The sequence below is a fragment of the Camelus bactrianus genome, chromosome 4 (genome assembly GCF_048773025.1).
Source record: "Camelus bactrianus isolate YW-2024 breed Bactrian camel chromosome 4, ASM4877302v1, whole genome shotgun sequence".
NCBI lineage: Eukaryota > Metazoa > Chordata > Mammalia > Artiodactyla > Camelidae > Camelus > Camelus bactrianus.
In genome coordinates, this window is record NC_133542.1 from 104,980,404 (window position 1) to 105,003,743 (window position 23,340).

A 23,340-nucleotide genomic window follows, 5' to 3' on the forward strand; every position below is an offset into this window, starting at 1 on the left:
GAACATTGTCAGTGTGGCTTTGGGGGCATCAGTTGTTTCAGGCAGTCTTAGAACCTTCAGATACACACCTAGACTCATTAACAGCAAATCTTTGATTTTTTTCTATTTCCCTTAGTTACGGCATCTAATTGTTCAACAACGTTGGCAGGGTATTTATCTTGTCTCCGAAGCTCCTCCTGCTTGGCCAAATACTCGAATTCCAGTAATTGGTCCTGATCAATTGTGCACATCTGCTAAGGAGAACATTCTTACACAGGGTAACAAGCTGGAGCTCTTGCTAGAATCCTGGAGGTCGTACAGTGGACTTCTCCTCCATCTCCAACTCCTCCTCCAGGTTCTCTGCCTCTTGTAGCAGGTTGTTCTCGGAAGAGTCATCTTAGCTGTTGCCTTAAATGAGCTCGCTCCTTGCAGAGTAGCTGCACCTGGGCAGGGCCTGGCCCCGCCCCCACCCCGCCCCTACCCCGCCCCTCCCCTAACTGCCCGAGGCGTTTCCCAGCTCTCCCTGCGCCGCCCCGCCTCCAGGCTGTTAGCTCCGCTCCGAGCGCCTCAGGAGGCCGCTGGGCTTGGCGTCCCGCTTTGGCTAGTCCGGTTCAAAGAGACCACAGACAAGCTATTTGGTTCCAAGAATCCAATTAAAAATAAGTGTTTTGTTTTATTTTGTTTTGTTTATCCTTGCCATGTTTGGGAAGAAATACCCTTGACCTGAATTGTAAGAGCGGAATGAGGAACTGGGAGCCCTGAGGCCTGGATGCTGGGTCACGAGCTCAGGTAAGACTCCCCGTAATGAAACAGAAGTTCCTTACGTGATCAGACTGAGGACGCCAACCTTCTATTTTTTTTTTTTTTTTATTATTATTGGTTCATATGACTGAGTATTTTTCTACATCAAATGTTTAAAGTTTATATATAGATAAAAGTTTATATGTATACATATATATTTTTTATACATGTGTATGTTTGTACATTTTATGTTTTAAAAATACCTTGTACACCTTGGGCAAAATCATGGGTTTCTGAAAACACTGCTATATTGTAGAGTACAACAAACGGCAATTCCTGTGTTAAATTAAAATCGGTTGCTTTTCATGGCTTGTGATGGTAATGTGGATTCCAGTGTGAAAAAGTCTGAAGACATCACATATCCAAAAAGATAATGCTGAGTGGCAGTTCGGTTAGTCTTTCTCATGCAGGAAAAGAAGAAAAGGTGTATTGTTTTAGGCAGAAGTAATTAAGCATCACTTAGCTTTTCTGTTCAATGTCTGAAAGCGCATGAGTGATATTAGAGGAACAAAAAAAGACTGGTGCTAGGTAGAGACTAAGGCACCTCCAATTTTGTGATTGTTGTAGATGGAAAAATATGTAGCTTGAGCCTCAAATACTGTTTATATATGTGTGTGTATATATATATGTGTGTGTGTGTATATGTGTGTGTGTGTATATATATGTGTGTGTGTATATATATATGTATTGAACTTACTATTGGAATGAAAGACACCTCAGTGACTCAAGTCTGGGAAGATTTCATACCAAACACTTTGATGCTGGGATAGGTTTAAGTCTGGTCCACAGCCAAACACCAATGTTCTTATTCTGCATATTTTCAAAATCAGCTCACTTTCTTTCCCTCCCTTTTCTCTCTCTCTGTCTGTTGTGCTTTATTAGTATATGTCTGTTTTCATATTAGATGATGGGTTATAGACGATAGCTGCCATCTGGCAGATGATAAATTCCTTTGAGGAATGTTATAGTTAAATTTTTAAGGTTTTTAATGTAAAATTCTATTTAAATGATTATAGACCATTATGTTAAGGATAGTACATCTTGAGAATAAAGTGTTTTTTCCTAGTTAACACCAAGTAAGATCCAAAAAAAAAAAAAAATCAATAACATGGAATGTATTAAGTGCTTAAGAAAGTTTTTCTATTAAAAAGAAAGCAACCTTAAGTTGTAATCTATACTGGGATTCAGGTTCATGTTGTGCAGTTCTACATTTATTGGTTTTTCATTGCTGGGTGACAAATTACTCCAAGCTTAGTGGCTTAAATCAACACACATTTATTGTATCATATTTCTGTGTGTCATGAATCTTAAGCACAGGATAGTTAAGGGACCAGTTTCTTAAAACACCGCAGCCAACATCGCAGGTGCAGGTCCTCTTCCAAGCTCATTAGCATCATTTAAAAATAAACCAGACTTAAAGAACTATTCAAAGAGAGTATTGTAGTGGGCAGAATACACCAATTTCAGGATCTAACATTGTCTCAGAATAAAACGGGAGAAGGCTTTTTTATAGAGATGGGAGGACAGAGCTGGCAGGAGCTGTGTGGGAGAAAGGAATAGGTGGTGGTGTTAGCCTGGGGCTTTAACAGATGGCGTTGCTTTTGGTGGTTGGCTCATTCCTGAGATGAACTGCTAAGGGGCACAGGCAGTGTTCTGCACCTTAGTGCTTGCCTAGTCTTGGGGGCAAGACAATCTCAGGATTGCTGGAAAGTGTGGACAGACTAAAAGATGGCAAATAAGAACTAAAGAAGGTAGAAAAAGGGTAAGACTATTTGTAATGAAAGTGGGATGTGGAAGCTAATAATATTTCATGAGCTTTTTAGAAGTTCCTGCGAAATAGTGATGTGAACTAAGGAAATTATTTAAGGATTTGGGGCCAAACCTAAACATGTAGGTACGAAAAATATACGCTCATGAATAAAGTGCTGTGACTGACATAATTTCACCAGAGGATGGAAATTGGAGATATTAAGAAAACACGAAAAGCTTTGAGGGTTCAGACATTAACTAACGCTGAATTCTAGATTTTGTCATTTTAGCTTTACAACACACCAATCATTATAATGATTTGAAATCTGAAGTATCTTCTCTAAGAATGCAATGATTCATTTGAAATTGTTCTCTTTAAAATTTGTACACTGATAAGCTGTTCACTGACTACGTAAATTCTCTATGGTATAATCTAACTTTCTTCATCTCTTTCCCCCAAATACCTGGATATGGGCTGATTTTAGGAAAGAATTATGAAGCAGTACAATATTGTCTTTGAATCACTCACTAGCTGATTGTCTTTCTTGCTTTTTCAGCAAAACTTGGTAAAAGGTCATTGATTTTAAAAAAACTTAAGGTGGCATGTTATCTATAGTCTCAGTACACACATAAATGGTACCATCTTCTTATTTTACAATATGGCATTTAATGAACATGCACAATCTAATTTTTTCACACATTTAAGTTGACAGCACATCCTGCATACATTGTGTTAGATGATGTTAGTACACTGTTTATTCAAGACAGTGGAGCAAAAATAACTCTTATCTTTATGTTGTAAGCCAAAATGGAAAATTATGGTTTCCAGAATTTAAGAGGCATTTCTCAGTGGAAAGGAAAATTAGGTGGTTTTTTTTTTTTTTGGTATTGTCAGTTTTTTCAGATAAAAGAATTCATTGAAATTGTCGGCAATCATCTGAGTCATGTATTTTCATAAGCATGTGAACATTAAAGTTTTAATGTACATCTGGAAACTGGAGGGATTGTCTTGGTAAGTGGTGTGATCTGGAGGGATTTACTTCTGAATGAAATGGTGGCAGTTTGGGAAGGAGACAGTCCTATTCCAATTTGCTTCACGTCATCATTTTCCTTAGGCTAGCATGTTGAATTCTGAAAAGAAAAGAAGCATTTCTCAGCATGCATAAACACAGAAGATATTGTACGAGTTCCTTTGGAATACTAATTCAAATTGCAGTCTTTTAGAATGAAGAAAATGGATATAACTTTCTGTTGGGAAAACAAGAAACATAATCTTTAGAGTTCATCACAAACAGGATGAATACATTCTTCCTTGCTGTCCAAGCATATGGAATTCTAATTTTGTTCAAAACTAATGTAGCAATCTCTGGGAAAGATAGCTTTTTTTCTTAACACTCCTGAAGGTTGGGGATCATTATTTAACCTACCTATGGCCAATGAAACATACAGGGAAATCCAGTGGGAAAGTTCAGGGATAGCCTTTGGCAAATTCTAACAGAGACAGATGCTAGAGAATTCTTTACTGGCCCCATTCCTTTTCCTTTCTTTCCACCTTGTAACTGATCAATTGTCAGAATTAAAACAGCTATCTTGTGATCCTGAGTTGAAAATCTTATTAATTAAAAAAATCAACAGCTATTATGGTCCAGATGGAATCTGGAAAATGCTTAGTTTCTTGGTAATATTAATAAGTGATTAACTCTCAACCTTCAGACCCCTTAGTAAATATCATCCGTACCGATAATAGCTCTTTTCAGTTGGCTGCTGTTGCTTCCAGCTGAATGTGTGTCACTGATGCAGCAGTTCGAGGGGAACTGGGAAGGAATCCTAACCAACTGGCTGACACAGAGATAAAAGGGCTTTAGCCCATGGACAGGTCAGTAATGAAAAGCAATTAGATGTTGAGAATGAAGGCAGAAGCCTTTGTCCACAAAGGAGTGAGTCAAAATGAGAAGTGTGTTCAGGAGATTTTGTGTATCAGGTACAGGAGTTCCAACCTTGAGTAAAATGGAAGTTTATAAGAAACTATCCAATTCTTCAAACATTATTGTTGTCTTTACAGTAGCTGAGAAATTATTTAAAAAAACACATAAATTTCACGTGTGAGCATATATAATCCTGATTTCCTATAAATGAAACTAACTTGGCTGGTGGAATAATTTTGGTAATTCATGGTAAACTCAGGCACATCTCGCTTATACTCACTCTCTCTTGGGTCCCTGGTAAAGGAATTAGCATTCGCATCTTTCAGGGTGACATGTGAGTTGCCAGAAGGCCTGCAGCGCAGCGTGGTGTGAGGGCTGATCTGCGTGCCCGTCTGCGGCTCTGTTCTTCCCTTGCTAGACCTGCTCAGATCTAAGTCATCCTGAAATGCATGGGCAGGTCTTCCTCTGCCCTGTGGCATTAGCTGCTTATAACCCTCATTTCTGGGCAACATCTAGTGGTTCAGAAACCTGTAAATTATCCTCTTGTGAATGTTGAAGGGTCTTTTTTTCAGTTTTTTTTTCCATCTCTTTATATACCCCTTTTAGTGTTCACAGTTTTCCCTACATTTCTTAAGCAAATGGTTCTAACAGTTGAAATGTAGCTTTTAAGATCTTGTTCCAGCAATTTTCAGGAAGTTTATTGTAGGGTTCAAAAATAAATAATTTATTTTTTTTTTATTTTCCTTGTCTTAAACCTAGTGCTTATATAATTACTGCTTTTTAAATTTTGTTGACAGAGAGGGATAACCTACATTGAAAAAAACACATAGCTTAATATTTACCAGGCACTTCACTCTTCACGGACTACCTCATTGCCCGAATGAGGAACGAAGTTCTTGAACTTGGGCAAAGGGAAGAAAATAAAAATGGCTTTAGTATATATCAAAATAAAAATGTGTAATCATATTCATAAAAATAATCCACTTTACTGAATCTGTCAACTTAAGGACATATGTCCCCAAACCTTCTGCCTGTGCTTTTATCAATATAGTATGGGCTGAATTCTGTTCCCCCCACAATCATACATGGAAATCCTAACCCTCAGTGTTGCAGTATTTAGAGATGGGGCTTTGGGGAGGCAGTTTAGTTGAGATGAGATCATGAGAGTGGGGCTCTTATGGTGGAATTAGTGCTCTTAGAGGAGACACCAGAGACCAGCTATCCTTCTTCCCTCCCTCTCTCACCCTTCTTCCCTCTCTAAACCTCGCTTTTTCACTCTCTCTGTCATATAAGGGCACAGGAAGGCGGTGGGTATCTGCAAGCTAGAAATCTCCCCAGAAACCAACCTTGCGGCATCCTGATCTCAGGCTTGCAGTGACCGGAGATTTGAGAATGTGAGTGTCCATTTTTGCAGCTGCACGGCCTGTGGTGGTGTGTCCTGGCAGCCCAGGCTCAGTGAGACAGAAGACACCCCCCGCCCCGTGAATGGCGCCCCCTTGTGCCCAGTCAGGCCCTCAGTCACAGGAGCAGGCCTCGCTCTTTTGCACGCCAGTTTCACCTCTGCTGGATCATTCTAATCAGAATACAGATTTAAAAGAGCATTCATTTATATCAAACCACTCTTTGGCTTCTGCCCGATTTCTTGAGTCTTATTTGGTATATTTGAAAGCCAAGCTCACTGGAAGACATCTGTATTTGCTCATTCTACCTTCCATTTTCTCCCCAGCCCACTCTAGTCAAGAGTTTGTCTCTACCACTGTTCTGAACAGCTCATAGCAAGTCAGTGGTAACCCACAGATGGCAAGGTCTGATGTTGCTCCACTCCTTAGCAGTGTCTGGAGACAACTGATCACTCCCTGTGTTAAAACAAAGAGACAATTAAAAAAAAATGTTTCTTACCTCAGTTACCAGGATGTCATATGCTCATGTTTTTTCCTCAACTTTTGACCATTCATCCTCAGTCTCTTTTGCTGGATTCTGTTTTTGTTCTTTCCTTCAAAATGGTGCAGTGCCCCAGACTTCTGCAAATGAAGTATTTTCTCCTCTTAAGTCCAGATCTTCACTGGGTGATCCCTCATAGCTCCACCACTTTAAATATTTCTCCCCTGAGCTAATCATTCATATATCAAGCCATTTATTGCACATCATGACTTGGATCTATAATAAGCAGTCAAAAGTTACCATGCATAAAATTCAACTCTTGTTTCTCCCTACAAAGCCCTCTTAGTAAGTGGAGCCACAAGTTTTTCTAGAAAAAATTGCATGATGCTATTTTAAACTCCTTTCTTACTCTCTCTCATAAACTATATCCAATCTGTCATCATATCAGGTCTGCAGTACATTTACAACATATCTGAAACCAACCACGTCTTACATCTTCTTTCAGTACCATCCCATCCTAAACCAACATGTTTGCTTTCCTAGAATGAATCAATAACCTTTTAATTGATCTTCTTGCCTCCACTTTTAGCTTTCTTTGATCTATTCTCTACAGGCTGTAGAGATCCACTTAAAATCAGTCTGATGCAGAGTCGACCAAAATGTTTTTGTCATGCTAGAAATAATATCCTTATCAAGACCTATGAGTCCCAACATGACCCAATCCATGGGTAATGTGTCTCATTTCATCTTCCATAATTATTTCTTGCTTTATGGTATCCAAAACACTGTACTCCCTATTCATTATTGAATGAGTTAAGCTCCTATCCCTGTAACATTCTGTTCCCATCAAACTAGAAACTAACTCATTCCTGACTTCGTTTGTATCACTGCTTGAAAGTCTCCTCAAAAAGGACTTTTCTCTCATCATTTTATCTCAAGCAGCACTTCCTAGACTTTTCAATTCTCTTATCTTTTAAACTCTTCATGTAACTATATGTGGTAGAGTTATATAAAGAATATATATATAATATGTATATAAAATGTTCTCTTTGTCCCCTACTTCTCCATTTTTAAGTAAGATACATGAGGACATGAATGTCACCAGTTATTTTACTGGAAAACAATGGCTACACACATTGTACATCTTGATTAATATTGCCAACTTCCTCTATGTATAGGTTGGAACCATTTTATTTGCACTATAAATGCAAGACTGAGCTTTGCAGCCTCCCCTCCTTGATGTTATGGATCACTCTTTGCTAAACTGATAAATGAAAAAAGATCTCTCCTGTGAGTTACATTAAACATTTTCATAGGTTTAAATGTGTTTCTATTTCCTTTCTTTGTCCAAGTTTCTATTTTATTATTGGCCTTTTCCTGTTTGAATGAAAGTCTTTAACTTTTTTAAAAAGCTGTAAATATTTTATTCTTGATGCTTAAAAATTAAATTTTTGGATCAACTACTTAAAGGTGTAATGTATAAAATAAAATTAAATATTGAAAGTGTGTAGGTTAGTGAGTTTTGATGAAAGTATACATCTGAGTAACCAAGTCTGTAATCAAAGTATGAAACATTTTTACTACCTCAAAATATAGTTGCTTTAGACAGGTCAGTGTGCTGTAACAAAAATACCATCAACTGGGTAGGTTCAAAAATAAATATCAAGTTCTCACAGTTCTGGAGGCTGGGAAATCTGAGATCAAGATGGGCAGTGTGACTGGGGTCTGGTGAGGACCCTCTTCCTGGTTGCAGACAGCTGTCCTCTCACCGTGTTTCATACATTAAAGAGAGGGCACCTGTCCCCTCCTCTTCTTTTAAGGGCATTAATCCCATAACGGACCCCAGGCTCATGACCTCATGGAAACCAAACCACCTCCCAAAGGCCCACCTCCAAACAACATCATGATTGGGGTTCATGTTTCAACATAGGAATTTTTTTGGGGACACAAACACTCAGTCCATAACAGTACACTTATGCTACAATCCCAAGAGTGGTCACAGAAGCTTTATTTGTAATATCTAAAAACTAGGGTAAAATACAACTCAAATGTTTAGTATACAAATTGTCAACGAATCCATATATTGATTTTTCCCTTAGCTGTTCATCTCATTTTCCTGCTTACTTGCAAGTTTCTTAATTTTCATTGTGTATGGACCTTGGGTCAAAAATAGTAGATATTGAAACAGTTGATCAGAGTTTATGGTCCAACATTTTGAGCAAATCAGTGTTTAACATTTTCTGATGGATATGTGTGTGGACTGGGGAGTCTGCTCTGATTTAAGGCAGTTTTTAGGTCCTAGATGACTAGGGTTGTGTGGATAGTTAGATATTTCTCTGGTCTCCCTTCTTTGTAGATGCAGAAGGTGCCATAGATATGTGGAGGGTTTATCACACTGAGACAGGACTTTTTTTTTTATATATAAGCCTGTGTCCTCCATTGTCTCATTTTTCTTGCTGGTGGCTTGAATAGATAAAGCATGGGGTTCTCAGCATAAAGTTCCATGACTCACCACGTGGAGAAGAGCCAGTCAGTAGCAGGAGCCAGTAGATGACTGAGAGAAAACTCCTCATCTATTTACTCTCCTCTATTTTTGGCTTCACTTGTTCCATGTCCTAGCCTTTTCTAATACACTTGAAACATATGATGTTGGCAGTTGTTTTAATGTTTCTAATATGAAAGGAGAACAAAGAGAACATGTTTCTCTATTTGCAAATTGATATAGCATGCTTTAGTGTTAGGTATTTATGTTATATGTGGAGACTTTTACATAGAAATTTTTAACTTTATGAAACACTTTACTAGAAAAAAATTGAAACTAACAATATTCTGATAAAAGTAGCATATTGTGTAGTCTCCATGTGTTCATGCTTTTCACATCTTTCTGTAATTGATTCATTGTTTCATACTGTTCTGGTTGAAAAAACTGCTTGCTATGATTTCTGTTCTCTTAAATATGTTGAGACGTTTTTTGTGATCTTACATATGATCCCTTCCTGGAGAACATTCCATGTGGACTTGAAAAGAACATGTTTTCTGCTGTTTTTCAGTAGAAAGTCTCATTGATACCCACTAAGTCCAATTGCTTTACTGCATCATTTGAAGTCACTTTAATCACAAAAGTAAAACCGGCCGGGGGGAGATGGAAGAGCAGTCCAGAGGAAGTTGTTGCCTCTGAGATGCGCAGCTAAGTGTCTTGTGACAAGCAGGAGGACACTTTTGCAGGAGGCTCAGCTGTCTGACAGAAGATCTGTGCACACAGTGGTGGAGATCAAAGATGAGCTTTCATCCGTTAGGCGTTTCTGCATCTGTTAACAGATATAACAAGATCAGCATTCAGAGAGTACTATCTCTTGCTTTTTGTCTGCCTTCCCAATCTGAAACTAGTTATTTTGACCAGTTATAGTTACTTGGGATAGGACAGGGAAGGGAGTTCTGGGAAATGTAGCTCTCATTCAGTTGATAGTAGAATAATTCAGTCTAGAGATTGCTTGTTGTTACATAACACATCATTCAGAATCAGTTTTCTTATTAAACTATGTGCAGATGAATCCTTGTATCAATACTTAATAAATCAAATAAAATCAGCATCTCCAAAGACATCATAGCTGCTAGACTATCCATTAAAATGAAAAGAAATGATAAGAGGGAAGACAGACCTTTTGGAAAGTAAAAATATATTAGCCAAATTACATATAAAAATAATTGCAGTGCTGAAAAATAAAATGAAAGAAATCTTCCTGAAAGCAACACCCAAAACCAGAAGATCAACAATTAGATGAAAGGGTTCAAATAATTTGAGAATAAATTCTGTGTTAATCATAATTTCAACAAGAAAGAAAAAATCAGATAGTAGGAAAGAAAGAAATGAATAATAGGAAACATTATCTAGAATATGAGAAGTTCTTAAGAAGTTTTGATTTCTGTCTCAGTAAAAGAGTAACATAGTAATGAGATTTTTCATGAATGTTAGGAATACAGGAAAAATATTCTAAAATTTTGCATAGAGTTAAAATAAATTGTATACAGTGGAAGAGAATTAACATTCACATCTGTCCTCTAAATAACAATGTTTGTGGATTGTGCCTTTTAAATTCTAAGGGAAAATGAATTTTACTCTAGAAATCCTATTCCAAGCCCCCAATTTTATGACATTTCAAGGTAAAATAGGGATAGTTTCCAACACCTGAGCTCAAAAAGTACCTCCACTCGACTGTTTCTTAGTAGCTGATGTGAGATTTGATTAAGCAAAGTGAGGAGAAAGATAAGAAAGTGCATAGCTATAAGTTCCATGTAAAACTAGACCCAACACGGGAGAAAGGTGGAGGAAGTCCTAAATTTACTGCTTTCCAGACTACAATGACAAAGGTTGCCAAGAGAGAAATATCCAGATTTAGAAGAAAAATAAGTGCTATATATTAAATGTGTTTGGTCTTGGGAGGTATATATGTGAATCTGTTAATATTATTTAATAAATAAATAAGCAGATATTATCCCCCTTGACTGAGCAGTAAAGGATTTAAGTAGGCAGATTAAGCATGACAATGATTAGATTGGAAGTTGCTTGTAACATTGTCCACCCCACGTTTCTTTCCAGTAACTGCAGCCTTCTCTCACCCACTGAAAGTTCCATACCATCAGCATTTTCAAATGACATTTCACCCATGTTAAAAAAAATCTTATTTAATCCTATGTTAATACCCTACTCATGCCCTTAAGCTTTCTCTGTATTTTCTCTGTCTTTCTCTGTCTCTGTCTCTTTGTCCCTGTATCTCTTCTCACTTTCAGGATTATGTATTGAAATCAGAATGTCTTCCTTCATGTAATTAATGTGCTACTTGGATGTGACTTGAAATCACCCAGCTTTGTTATGTCACCGGTGACTCCCTTGTTGCCACTTACAATAGAAATATTTCAATCTTGATCTTTCTCTAACATTATAAACTCTTGACTACTCCTTTCCTCAAATGATTCTTTTCCTTGATTTCCATAACAACAACAACAACAAAAAGCCCTGATTTTCCTGGATGTGAAGATTACCAGGGTAGGCCGTGTAGTAAATACTTGGGAGAGGAGGCTCTGAGGCCAAACCAGGTTGGGTCCTGTCTCCATCATTTGCAGCCTGGTGCTGTGTGACTTTAGGGAATTCACTTAATTTCTTTGTTCTTCAATTGCCTCAACAATGTAATGGAGATAATAGTCGTTCCAACCTGGTAGAGAAAGGTTCAACTGATTAATACATGCAAGCTATTTGATCATTTGCACTCAAATAAATGTTAAGGCTTCATTCCTCTGTGTGTGTGGCCTCTGGAGTCTCTGGTTAGTGCCAGCTAGAACAGGTACTTTTCAGCTTGTGGAATGTTAAGTCTAGGAAAGAAAGAATATAGCACCTTACAGTTAGCAACTTTTGGATGATTTATTCTCTGATATTCTAAATAGGCCTGATATGATCTGACTCCAGTTCACTGTATCCCAAACATCAAATGTCCTTAGTTTCATATGATTAGGTAAGTATGTAGGTAGACAGATCACATTGTTTTTCCCATTCTTAATGTGAAACACTTCTTCAGAGTAGGGCTGTAAATGCCTACATATTTATAATCACATTTGCTTAATATTTAGATCATTTTTCTGGGATAGAATGAACTGAGGAAGCCATTATACAGAGTCAGGTAATTGAAATTCATATAGCTTTAATTAAAAATTTCTGAGTCAATTTCTAATTCTATTTTGATTTTAGAACTTTGACTGGTTATAGGTGTTCAACCTCAGTAGTCTTATTAGTCTGACTGTAGCTTCCTGATGATGTCTCTGAGATTTCCTTTCTTGCAAACCTGCTCATATCTTTAATAGCAGTTTCCTTTTTCCCTGTGGTGTCTTTTCTCTTGTCAGTCCATTCACTCTGTTAGTTACCATGTTCTCTTCTAAAGGAACTTCAGTTATTAGCTGGCGCTTGGACTGCTGATGGCCTTCCCAATTTGCTGCCCAGTTAAAGACTCAGTTCTTCAAACTCATTACAGTATTTCCATGTCCTACAGTTAGTTTCACAAATTGGATAAGCAGAAGATGAGTATGTGGATTTCAAGGTGCAGCCTTAAAAGAAGTGCCGTGTTCTGATTTCTCCCTCCTGCAATCTGGGACTTGGTGTGATGTATCTCTAGTGCTCTCTTGAAGCACGAGAAAGAGAGCCATGATTTACTGAGATGATCATGTGACTTTTATCCTAGTTATATAGCATGTTAGATTAGTTGATATTTGATATGGAGTCAACATTTCACTTCTCTGATAAGTGCCACTTTCTTGTATGTATGTGTGTGTGTATATATATCCATATCCTGTTTTATATGTCATTGGATTTGGTTTGGTGACATTTTATTGAGGTTTTTTTGTGTCTGTATTAATAACAGAATTTAGTCTGTAGTTTTCTTGTGATGTGTTTTTCTGGTTTTAGTACCAGAGTAATACTAGCCTCACAGAATGAGTTGGAAAATGATATTTCCTCTTCCTTTATTTATTTATTTATTTTTTTTTTGGTAAGAGTGTGTGAAGAACTACTGTTTTGTTTGTTTGTTTTCCTTTAAATGCTTGATAGAATTTACCATTGAAGCCATCTGGACCTGGGCTTTTCTGTGGGAAATATTTTTACTACTAATTCAATCTCTATGTTTGTTATAAGTCTATTCAGATTTTCTATTTCTTCTTGAATCAATTTTGGTAGAGTGTATTTTTCTAGGAACTTATCTATTTCATCAAAGCTATGTAATTTTTTGGCCTACAGTTATTCAAAGTAGTAGTATGTAATCATTTTTGTTTCTCTAAGGTCGAAAATAATGTCTGCCGTTACCAACTTCTGAATTCCTTGAGATGTTTCTTTTTTCTTAATATAAACATTTTGAGCTACAAATTACTGCCTTACTTGCACCCAGTAAGATTGTATCTACTATGTTTTCATTTTTGTTCTCCTGAATGTATTTTTCATTTCCTTTGTGATTTTGTTTTAACCCGTTGTTTATTTAGAAGTGTGTGTTGTTTCATTCCCACCTCTTTGTGTATTCCAAAATTTCTTCATTGATTTCTGATTTCACTTAATAATGTTCAGAAGACAAACTTGCAGGATCATATAACTTTCACATTAACTGAAGATTGTCCTGTGGCCTACTAGATGGTCTGTTATATAGAATGTTCCCTGTGAGGGGGATATGTAGTCTGCTGTTGTGAGGTAGAGGCTCTGTGGATGCTTGTTAGTTCTGGCTGTTCTGTGATGTTTTTAAAGTCTTCTGTTTTCTATTTGATCCTTTGACTGATGGTTCTATCCATTATTTAAAGAGGAGTGTTGAAGTCTCTGACTTTATGATTGAATTGAATTATTTCTCCCTTGAGTGCTGTCAGTTTTTGCTTTGTGCCTTCTGAGGCTCTGTTGTTGGGAAACCATGTGTTTATTGAGTTGTATCTTTCTTGGAGATTGACTGTTTTATCATTTGAAAACACTCTCTAACCTGTAATAGCATTTTTAGTTTTAAAGTCTGTTTTATCCGATACGAGTATATCCCCTTGAGCTTTCATATGTTTGCTGTTTGTATGCTATCTCCTTTCCCATTCTTTTACTTTCAACCAATTTGTAACATTGCATTTAAAGTGTGTCTCCAATAAGACACATGGAGATAAGTCTTGTCTTTAATCCTCTCTGACAAATTCTACATTTTGTTTGCATTGTTCAAACCATTCGCATTTAATAATCCTATTGATGTTAGATTTATGGCTGCCATGTTAATTTTGCTTTCCACATGTCTCATGTTTATCCCATCTCTGATCTTTCTTTACTCATTTCTTTTCCATTATATGAATGTTTTCTAATGTAGCATTTAACTTTGTGAAGGATTTTTTCACTATATTTTTTAAGCTTTTTTCTTTGTGGTTCCTCTATGGCTTACCATATATATCTTATTGTTTAGTGTATGTCAAATTTATACTAACTTAATTCCAGTGTGGTGTAGAAAAGTTATTCTTACACAACTCTTTTACCTCTTCATCCTTTTTATTCTATTATATTATTATACCTATATCTGCTACAAATGCAAATATACGTTTTCATAATATCACTTTATATAATATTATCTTTTTAAAAAGTTGAGAAAATCAAGGAGAGCCAGTGCATAACTTTATTTGCTAAATACATAATTTTCTTTATTCTTGTTGATTCATGCCATCTTGTGTCATCTTCTTACTCCAAGATGACTTTGCCTCCACTGTATTATTTGTGATATATTTTTTCATCAAATATATTACATTTTTGTATATGTTATAGGTTCAACAATACAATTATCCCTTTCTATTTATTTTATTTTATACAGTTACTTTTTAAATCACTCCAGAGAGGAAATAAGAAAAAGTATGCATTTCTATTTCCTTTTATAATGACATAATTACTGTTTCTGGTTATCTTTTTTTAACTATTGTTGCAAATTATTGCCTAAGGTCATGTGTTTTTACCCTAAAGAATATCTTTTAATATTTTTAACAGGTGGGTGTGCTGGCAACAAATTGTATCAGTTTTTGTTTATGTGGGATTGTTTTTACTTCATCCTCATTTTTGAAAGGTAGTTTAACTGATTATGTTTTATAAATAACAAGCTTAAAAAATAGAATTTTTAATATGTTGCCTCATTCTCTTCTCACTTGCATTGTTTCTGAGGGGAAGTCAGCTGTTACTCTTACTGAGGTTTTCTTGTGCAAGGAGAACTGTTTTCCTCTTGCTGCTTTCATGATTTTCACTTTTGCTTTGATTTTCAGCATTTTTACTATAGTGTAGCTAGATATGGATCTCTTTACTTTTGTTCTACTTGTGGTTAGTTGAATATCTTTGATACATAGATTAACATTTTTCATCAAATTTTTGAAGTTTTCATTCATTTTTTCTACAAGCATTTTTTCTGCTCCTTTCTCTCCTCTCATTTTGGTATTTCCATTACGCATACTTTGGTGTATTTAATGATGTCACATTTTTCTGGGGCACTGTTCATTTTTTCTTTTTTTGTGTGTGTCTGTGTTCTTTGGAATGTGTCCATTCATCTGTCTTCAAGTTTGTTGATTTCTTGGGGGGGAGAGGCAGGGTAAATCTACTGTTGATCTCCTCTAGTAGACTTTTCATCTCATTTAGTATATTTTTCTAGTTTAATTTTCATTTTTAAATGATATTTGACTTTTTATTGATATTCTCTATTTTATGAGATGGTCATCATACTTTATTTACTTAAGCATGGTTGTCTGTAGTTCTTTGAACATATTTATAATTGATTATTTAAAGTATTTGTCTATTAATTATAACATCAGGGCCTTTTCATAGGCAGCTTCTACTCCTGTTTTTTTTCTCCTGTATATGGATTATAATTTCCTGTTCCTTTGCACATTCTGTTTTTTTTTTTTTTTTGCTGTAAATTAAACATTTAAGATAATATATTGTAGCAATTTTGGATACTGAAACACACACCCCAGTGTTTTTATTGTTTGTTTGGTTGGTTGGTTACTTTAGTGACTTGGCTGGACATTTTTAAGTGAGTTCTGTTTCCTCTGCATTTTGAAGCCTTTGTTGTCTCTCTTCAGAGGATATAGCCATGGCTTGCACACAGTCACCCAAGGATTGCATTGACCTTATCAGGGCTCACATTACTGTCTTTTTTTCCTCAATCTCTATTAAACACTTTGCTGCTGTTGACATTGTACTAAGCTGTTTGTCTCCACTGACTTTCAGCTCATCACTGTGTTTTTCTTTAGTAATCTTGTCCAATTAAATCCAAAATCTTTGCAGGGGCTAGTTTTTGAGTCCATCCTTTGTGGTTTGTTATAATTTTCAGAATGGCTCTTCTTTCTCTTTTTCTCCAAATTTTATTGAGATATTATTGACATATAACTTATGTAAGCTTAAGAGGTATAAACATAATAATCTTATATACATATTTATAGTACTGTGAAATGATTACCTTAATAAGATTGGTTAACATCCTTCACCTCACATAATTGCCTTTTTTGTGGTAAAACATTTAAAATCTACTCTCTTAACAATGTTTAGATATATAATACTGTACTATTTATTATAGTCATAATGCTGTGCATTCGATATCCAGAATGTATTCATCTTACAGTTGGAAGAATACATTTGTATCTTTCAACCAACATCTCCCCATTTCTCCTACCCCCAGCATCTAGGAACAACCATTCTACTCTGTTTCTGTGAGTTCAGATTTTTCAGATTCCAGAAGAAATGATAACAATAGTATTTGTCTTTCTTTGTCTGATTAATTTCACTTAGCTTAGTGCCCTCAGTGCCCACCCATGTTGCCGCAGAAGACAGGATTTCTTTCTTTTTTATGGCTGAATAATTTTGTGTGTGTGTGTGTGTGTGTGTGTGTGTGTGTGTCTGTCTGTCTGTCTGTGTGTGTATTACCATTCCTGAGTACCTTTCTTGAATTATTTTCTCCTGAATGTTTTTGTCTGGTTATTCTCTGGTAAACTGCCTTAATTTAGCCCTTTGCTCTTGTTTGACTAACAGCATCCTCTTGATTACTTGTTACCAACATCTCCATTATTTTGGAGAGCACTCTTAGGTTTCAAATTCCTCTCACTCTTTTATCCATAAAGTCATTTCCTTTGTGGACAGCACTGGATCTCTCTGTTTTGGTTTTGGTGCAGGTTCTGTTTTGCTGTGTTTTTTTGCTTTGTTCCCTTTGTGTCTGAGCCAAATGCTTGAGTCCCTGCTCTGAAGTTGAGTATGGCATTGGAGGCTTACTTCTGTCAGATGGACACCTCTACTTGATGAGCAGGGTGCTAGTGGGGATAGTAGCCTCTGGTCTTCTTAGACTGTTTTCTCCAAGTGTGAGATCTCTGCCCTATGAGTGAATAGAGCTCATCAATCAAGGCCCCAGACGTCTTGCTGTGCCTGAGGTAAAGCTTCAAACTATGAATGAGTGGCAGGTAGAAGGTGGGAGTTCTAGCATCTCAGTTATAATTACCTGGAATATAGCTTCTGCAACTCAAGATGAAGAATAATGAGATATGGTAGTAGTTTGTTTCTCCCAAAAAGATACCATAATCCTTGACTGGACCTGAGGAGACTCTAAGCACATCTTCTTGCCAACATGTGCTTTGAATGGAGCTTCTGTTCCACTGGTTGGTGGGGGAAGGGGAGTGGGACCAGCTCATAGCTCAAGTGCCACCGATGCTCACTACTCTCACCGAGACTTCCTAGGCTGTCTTGAATAAATGTGTATTCATTTACTCTATGCCTTTAGGATGCTTTCCAGATCCTTTTAATTTTTTTTCAAATAATGTTCACAGGTTATATCTATTTCACTGGGATTTGGATTTATGGACTTCCTCATTCTGAATTGGTATTTCCATAGATTAATATCTCTACTTTCTGGTATTGTATTTGGTTGCTTCCTAATGATATTTTCATTTCCATAATAGGTTATGCATTTTTGAGGAAATAGCCAGTCTCAAATGACATGAAATATCTCATATAAAAGCTTTATATAATAAATATCTTTGGAGAGAATGAATTCTAAGCAAGTTGCTGATTTCTTTGGAAATTAATACAGAATAAAATGCTAGATGATGTGAATATTTATGTGCATAAAACAAAGAGAAATTAGTATTACTTCAGCCATGTCACAGATCAGCTTTGTGTATGCAAGTACTGGACACTCTAGTATCTCATGGGTACAGTCACTTGTTCCCCAAGTAAGAGGAAATGTGTTCAAGGAATGTTAATTTTCTTCTTATTTTTAGATTGCCTCAGATTCATGAATCAAAACTAGGATATTAAAAAAATAGAATATTGGTATTCTTTTCTGTCTCTCAAAAATAATTTCAATTTCATCTAGGATTTTCTCTTATTTAATTTGTAAATCTAGAGCTTCACCATTATTGTAAGTTTAGTCTAGTGATAAGAAATGAGTTACTGGCTGTGATCTACTATGCGTATTCTGTTTTGAACCAAATATCTCACTTTTTATAACAACCACATTTGAAATTATTACTAATTTTTGGAAAAGTTATGGGCCTGAGAAATTGACATTATTAAAGATAGCTGGAAATTCTGAAAAAACAAAAAGAAATTAGAATAAAACCATGAAAACACTGTACTTAAACTGAAGTGGCAAGGAATACCAATGAAAATTTTTCAGTGCACCTAGATGTTCAACAATGATAAAATTAATAAATTGTGGTATAAGTGTACAATAGAACACTATGAGTAATTAGAATGAACAAAATAACAGCAACATGCAATAACCTTGGATGACTCTCACAGAAATTTGAGAAAAGTAGTCAAAAGTAAAAATTAATACAGTATGATGTTATTGATGAAACATTCAACAGAAGGCAAAACTAAGCCAAGTGATCTAGAAAAACATTCAGAAGCCATTTAAGTAAAAAGAAAACTAAGGGGAAGGTTATGAAATAAAGTGGAATAATGCTCAGTCTACAGAGTATTAGAGGACTATTTTATTACTAAATTTTTACTTTCAGTGTTTTAAATTCTTCTTTGGCTGTATACAGTCTTTCTCTAGATACCACTTTTTTTCCTGAATATATAAAACATCTGGAAAGCAGGGGAGACATCCCTGACCTTGAAATCTTCTGCAAGAATGCATCCCTGTGAAATTGATGTCTAATGACATTTTGACGCATTAACAGACATTTTTGGAAGCAAACAACGAGAGTGCGAAATCACACTGCTCTCCTCCTTGATCTGCACTCTGTGAAATCCTCATTTTATGGCCCCTCATGTATTTGAAAGTGCAATTTTGTTTTTGTGAGTACAGTATTGTCACCATAGTTTTACACCTTTAAGTTAGAAGGTCTGTCCTCAAATGTGTTTTGTTTCCTCAGCAAGGCATCTGTTTTTATGAAATAGTACCACATTAGTAAAGCATACGTAAAATGAGGGCTTAATTAGGCTGTTTATTTTGTGACCATGTTCCTAAAGTGTTCTTGAGAGGATAGAGCAACCTATTAAAAATCTAAGCTTTAAAAACAAAGCAGAGCTATTAGGCATCACGCTTTCTTCATTAAGTCAGGAATTGTGATTTTTCGTTCTGTGTGTGTGTGTGTTTAAATTTAATAGCACAGTGCCTTGATAACTGCAGAGACTTAAGACATGCTGTTTGAATTTAAAATTAAGTATGTATCTTTAGAGACAAAGTGAACAAAAATGCAGAGGGACATTGATGAAGACATCTTAACCTTCCATTCACAATAGTTTTTTTATCTTCTCAACATAGAGATAAGACATTTTGTTGTAGGCCACCATTGCCTAGATCAGTGCTGCCCAATACAAATATAACCTATGCTTATAATTTTAAAAGTTTTAGTAGCTACATTAGAAATGTTAAAAATAGAGGCTCAATTAATTTTAGTAATAGATTTTATTTAGCCCAATATATTAAAATATTTTCACTTTTAATCAATAAAAAAGCTATTAATGAGTGATTTTACAATTATATTCTATACTAAATCTTTCTAATTAATGTGTGCTCTATACTTATATCCCATCCTAATTTGAACACGAAACATTGAACAGAAATACTATTTATATTTTATAAAATTTACATTTGATAAAATAGATTCAGATACTCGTTTCAGACATATATTTTTCAATAACTACATTAAGTAAATAAAATCATTCATCTTTGACATTTGTTACATTTTATAAAAAAGTAGTTTATCATTTTTAGAAAAATAGATTGATCCTTGAAGCAAAATCATACCAGTTACAAAACTATATGTGGATTGTCAATTCCCTGTTATTTTAACTCAATATTGTATTATTGAATAAAAAAGAGTATCGTATGACTTGAAAAAATTAAATTTATTAATGTAGAATGTATAAAGCATTCTTCATTATTTTTACACTTATAGACAATTTTTATAATTATTTATTACAGTGAACGTTTTTGCAGTTTGGTTTTCTGAATATTGTATAAGATCTTTTGTTGATAATATGGAGTTTTAACGTGAACATAAATCTCTGTATTTTTCTAGCTTGATCACAAACAACATTTCCTTGGAGATTCAAATTTAGGATGTTCATAAGCAGCGTGATGATAGTGAGAAATATAAACTGCCTTACCATTAGCTTATTTTCTTTCATTTTTAAACATTTCACAAGCATACTTTTGATTTCAAGAAAATTTTAAATTGGATTAACACAGTACAAGAAACTTTTATAAAATTCTTCCACAGCTTATTTTAAAATTGAATATTTTAAAATATTTTAAAGAGAAAGAGAACAAACATTAATGATATAAAATCTCAAGAGAAAAGTTTTATATATATATATAGGCTGTAACTATGTAGAAAGCAGTCAGATTTAAGCACATCTATTTCAGTGGGATGGTGTTGAGTTTGAGGTGTGTTGAGGAGTGAAGGATGAGAAATAATGGAAGTAGCAGTAGGTAATGTCTAATTGATTTTAAGGGAAGATTGAACAAACGGGTTTGATAAAGAAAACTGGTGCACAGAAAGTTGTATTTTTCTTTTCTTTAAAATTTTTTGTTGTTATGAAATTTTGGTTTCTTGTTAAAAAATAAATTTGCACTGATATTATTTCTATAAGCCTTTTTTTGAAACTTTTTATAGCAATAAATAAAGGAAGAAATAAAAATGGAAGGAAGGATGGAGTGGAATAATTTTTATCTTTTCATAAACAGGAAAGGAGCTGTCATCCAAAATCATAATGTAATTTGTATGTGCCATGTACTGGAGTAGATGTATTAAAATAAAGGAGATACTGAGATGGGACACATAACTCCTCAGATATCAAACAGTAAAGTCAATCATTATACAATAAATGTCAATAAAAAGAAATATATATATATATATATATCCAAAAATTATTGATTAAAACACATCAAGGAGCATGGACTAGACCCAATGCAGAGACTTATTTCTATGTGAACACATGATAGGGAAGGGGAGATAATACCACGTTTAATGGTCTCTGACTCTGACTTCCAGACTTTCTCAAAGTGAAGAAAGGAGAGAGAGGGCAGCAATGACCATATGACAAAATCAAGTGTTTGTGGGTATGAGAAGCTTTGCCAGAGACACAGTGAATATTTGAATACTAAAAATTGAGTAAAGATGTGCTCCTAGGGCTAAAGGAAATAATATCTGGTGAGAAGTTTTGGGGTACAACAAATGTGAATTGAAACTGTGATTTATCCTCCCTCTCTTCATCGTAATACATTTGAGGAAAATTGCTCTCTTTCAAAAAATGATTAATAATGACAAAAGAACTTTCATGAAATGTATACAATGATGTTAAAGGGAAAAAAAAGGCAAGAACAAACAATTGCAAATGGAAGATGAAAATCATTTTTCACATTATGATTTTCAGTGAAGTAGGAGCAGAGTTCAGAGACAGCGTCTCTAAAATTTTGAAGAAATTCTAGGCTTAATTTTTTTTTTCAAAGAAGGGTAACATGACCTCAAAATGAGATTCTGAGAAAAAAGAAGAAGTAGAGGTGAAAATATAAATGTATAGAAAATTTAAATGTTAAGAAGAGTTAAATGGTAAATTAGAAGCAATAAAGCAAATATGACTGTAAATATAGTCAGGAGTATTACGGAAAAGACAGGAAATTTTAAGACTTTAAATGTGGGAGGAGCATTCTTTACAATAATTGTGAGGTAGAAAATAAATGTAGAAAACTACAAATATAAAATTAATACAAAACTGATATTCTGAAGAAGAAAGAAAAAACTGAAAATACGGATATTTAAAGATAAAGAAGAAGGAAATTACTGGGAATGATGGAGTAAGGACCACTAAAACTTCTTAATAAACAAAAAGCAATAAAAATACTGGTAAAAATTGTCATAATCAACTTTTTCAAAACTTGGAAAGTTAACCAAAATGTGCAACAATCCTGGGTACATTTATTCAAAAAAAAAAAAAAAGGTTAAATTTAGGTAGGAATAGTTAGCTTGGTAACTTTGTAACTTTTGTGATAGTGACATTGTAACTCTTCCATTTTAATCCCTGTCTCCTCAGCTCTGGGATAGATTTGAAAACCAACAGCCTGAAATCGTTATGAAAACCTGCAGTTTAGAAACCACTGTGGGGAACAAACAGAACTGGAGCTCCTCCAGAGCCCAGTATACAGAACCTGGTCATTATTGGGCCTGTGTAACAGTTTCCTGGAAAACCCTATCACCAGGCCTTTCCTTATATGACCTTACTTAGAGACGTTCCAGAGCTAACAAATTTAGCCTTTTCTCTGGGTGTATTTTTCAAAAACAATCATCAGTAACTGGTTGACAAGTGATAACAGTTGAGGAAAATATAAGGCTGCTGGTTTCTTAGGAGAAACATACAAATGCACACACAAACACACACACACACACACACACACACACACACAAACAAAAACTATGGAAGACTACATCCAAAGGAGACTTTGAAAAGTTTCAACATACTCCTAGGAATTTAGAAGACCACGTGCATGTGTAGAAGTGTGCATTTCCAGAGATACGTGTATGCTGAGCAAAGAACTGAGTAGACCCTTAGCTCTCTTTTCTGGCTGACCTTGAGTCTCTGTGCAAGCAGAAAGTAAAATCTAGCCAGAGCCATAAACTGCCTGTCTGAGCACTGAAGGTATGTCCTAAAACTCACAAAGTCCCCTGGAAAATGAGAGAAGGCTGATTTGTTTGACCCATTTAGGTAATCTGAGTCCAGTCATTAGCTGACCACTAAGCTAACTCAGCTAAAACTTCAGTAGCTACAGCTGACAAAGAATATGGACTTTACAGAATCAATTCAGAAAAGCATCCAAATAAGTAAACAACAGTGACAGCAAACCCTAGGTAGAGGGGAGAGTCTTAGTTTCAGAGCTGTCACATGTTATTTAAAATTTTAATATTTCAACAAAAGAAAAACATACATTACATGTAAAGAAACAAACTGTGACATATATAACAGGAATAAACAAGTCAATCCGAACTG

General features: G+C 35.2%; 1 long non-coding RNA gene across 2 annotated transcripts in view; it reads left to right on the forward strand.

Annotated features, from left to right (window-relative positions):
* Positions 1–570: 570 nt before the first annotated feature.
* The window catches only part of LOC141577571 (uncharacterized), a 539,399-nt gene continuing 516,629 nt past the window's right edge, over positions 571–23,340 (forward strand). For both annotated transcript variants that reach the window (XR_012506837.1, XR_012506838.1), the window contains exon 1: positions 571–768. This is a non-coding gene — a long non-coding RNA (uncharacterized LOC141577571). The remainder of the gene's footprint in view (positions 769–23,340) is intronic.